Genomic DNA, 3,100 nt, shown 5'->3' on the forward strand with positions numbered 1-3,100 from the left:
CAAACCTTAACCACATTTAGCTAATCACTTGGAGATTACATCAAGCTATGAAAGAGGGCTGCTTTCCACGGTTTTCTTGGGCTTCATTGGACCGAAAATTCTGTCTTAGTTCATCTAAGAAGGTAAACCACGATCAACCCTTCAAATCTTGCTTTATGGAAGTAGTAGTGCACATATAAGCTCATGCATGCATGTGGGTAGCTTGTTTATGTTGGAAAAAAATTGTTGTGTGGACTCTATGAACTCCCACTTGGATTGGATGGACTGATTTGATGAATGATGATACTATTAATGTTGGTTTAGTGCTTAAATTAGTGGAATAATGTTGGGTTGTTGGTAGAAATTCAAGGAAGGTGCAATGAACAAAAGTGACCATTTTACCCCTTCCATGTTCGTGCACTTTGGTGTGAAATTTTGAGGTTCTAATGAATTGTTTGTGATGTATACATGTTATATGAATGGTGTAGAAAGTTTCATTAAAAAATAACATGATTTGATTGGTCAATTGTAGTGATTTCAAAGGTTTAGCAAAACTGGAAAATTTTCCCGGATTGCCCAGGCAGTCCTTTTCTTTCAGCCATAACTTTTTACTCCGATGTCGAAATCGAGTATCGTTTGCGGTACTAGAAGCTAGACAATCCCAGCTTTCCAACGGTATAAAATGCATTTCCTGATTCCACATGACTAATCCGTACCAACCGTTTCAACTTGACTTCCCTGTTTCGTTAGTTCCCTAGAAGGCAGAACATGAACTACAACTTGAGGCTCCAATGTGGACTAGTTGTGGACAGATTTTGTGAATGCTTTCTTCTAAAAAATTGTAGCTTTATGAATGTGTTTTCCAATGCCACCAACCACGTCCAATTCGGAGTTGAATTGAGTGATTTGTGGCCATATTTCGAAACTAACTTCTTGAAGGAAAACCCACCTTTTGGGCAGAATTGTTACTAAACTTGATTGAGACTTGTTAATTCGAGATTCTTGGTGTTAATCACCTACCAAACCTATCTGGGAATGTTTATTAGACCTTGTATACACCACTGAACCATGTTAAGGGAATTTCCTTGGCCAAATGCTTGAAAACGGAAAAACGGAAGTCCAAGGCAGATTTGCCTTGGAACTTCTTGGGGATTTAGTGGTTTCGTTAACCAATTTCTCGTACATATTTTTCTATGAATTTTGACAGAGGAGTAGCCCTTATATGGTAGTGTATTCATACCAAATTTGTTGCCGTTCTGAGTCCGTTCGAATACCTAACCAAAGTCCCAAAGTTTGAAGTTTAAATCTGGAATTCTGCTTAACAGTTTCGGTTTTTCACCAAACTTGAGCTATCATATCTTGGTGCTCAACACTCCGACTCTTGTTCTGTTTGTTTTGTCTTAAACTTGGATTTCAACTCTAATAGAGTTCCAAATTTCAGAGGTTAGTTCAAATCAAGTGAATTTTGCCGAATTTTCAAAGTTGGCCAAAAACCGACCTAAACCTGTCTCAAGTGCCCCAAAACAGCAACTTTGAGCTAAATTTTGAATACTTTCCGTTTGGAATCATGGAAAAGTGTATTCTAGGAACTTTGAGAACTTTGGAAGGAGTTTCCAATGGTACCATGTTTTCCAATTTTGGACTTGTACGGGGTGAGATACGATTTTTCAAAGATCTCGTATCAAAACTGAAATTTTCAAAATTTAAGGAAATGGAGTTTTTCAAATTATCCTTTTTCCCTCGATATCACTTGAATGTTTTACCCTTGATTTCGAAGGTGAAAACTCGATTTCTCTTGTACTTTTGAAACCCCACTTTTGGGGCTTAATTTATGAATAAATTAGGCTCACTTTCGAGAAATTTTCTCGGATTGTACAAGCGTACACTTATGCGTGATAATTGGGGTTTATAAATGATAATTCACTATTAATTTGCTCAGGCTCACACGAGGACCTTCAAGAGGATCCTATGGTGGACACCTGAACTTCAAGTGACATTTCTTCCTTGTTTATTTGGTGAGTGTCAAGTATGTGATTACTTGAACTCCTGTAAACTTGATACATGCTTGCCTATAACCAGTGACCAAAGATTTTGAAAATGGAGTCGAGTGTATACTTTATCGCACTCGTTCTCATTTGAAACAAATAATTCATGATTAACTTGCTTGACATGAAATGAATGACCTGCTTGACATGACACGAATGCTTGAATATATCAAATGCTTGCTTGACCTGAAATAGTATGCTATGGCTGCATACGTCGCTGGAGTGAATCTCTTCGACACATACATGTACATGGGGGACGCCCAAACTCATAGGTCGACCTTGGAACTCGAGCCGGCATGGGTTTGGTCGGGAATCTCGGTGAGCCATGAGAATCACATGATAGCTTGACCTATTGAAGAGGTCTCACTTGGCAAACTTGTGGAGTATCGCCTTCTCAATGTCGTACGGGCCCGGAGTGGTATGTACGGTGGACGGACATGAGAAGTAAGTGTAGATCTACGGAATGGAAATACCGACCCGGTTGACGGAGAGTCATCGTGGGAAGGTATACAAATGACCCTGGCAAAGCAAGTGGAACTTAGCTCCTGAGAGCTACCATATCCTTGAATTGTTTCTGTTTACATTTTATTGGAATTGTCAATTACTTGTACTTTATCCTTTGACCTGTTATTTGAGCTTGTTACTTGGACTATGTGCTTGCATGTGTGTTCTTGGCTTCACGAGCGTTTTGCTCACCCTGTAGATTTGTTTTCCTTGTCAGGATTGGGCATGGAATGAGACTTGGAGGAACCCTTTTGATGCACTTTTGGCTTAGGGTTTCTAATGTTTTTTGGCTAGACCTTGTCGCGCCCCACTTTTTGATTGATGTGTATGGTGATGTGTGTGTAGTGTGGTGTGAACGTGTGCAAAATGAAAATAAAGGCCATGGGACTTGATAATGCGACGGTTTGGCCATATAAAGTTCAAAAAGGGTTTTTTGTATCAAAATGGAGTCGCCACTTGGTATAGAGTTAGGGTGTACCAAGTCACCCAAAAATGATTTTTGTTTTTGAATAAAAAAGTAAATAAACCCTTTTAGAGAACTTTCGGGTCTACGTAACCAAAAGAGGGATCGG

The sequence above is a fragment of the Coffea eugenioides genome, chromosome 2 (assembly GCF_003713205.1).
Source record: "Coffea eugenioides isolate CCC68of chromosome 2, Ceug_1.0, whole genome shotgun sequence".
In the NCBI taxonomy this organism is placed as follows: domain Eukaryota; kingdom Viridiplantae; phylum Streptophyta; class Magnoliopsida; order Gentianales; family Rubiaceae; genus Coffea; species Coffea eugenioides.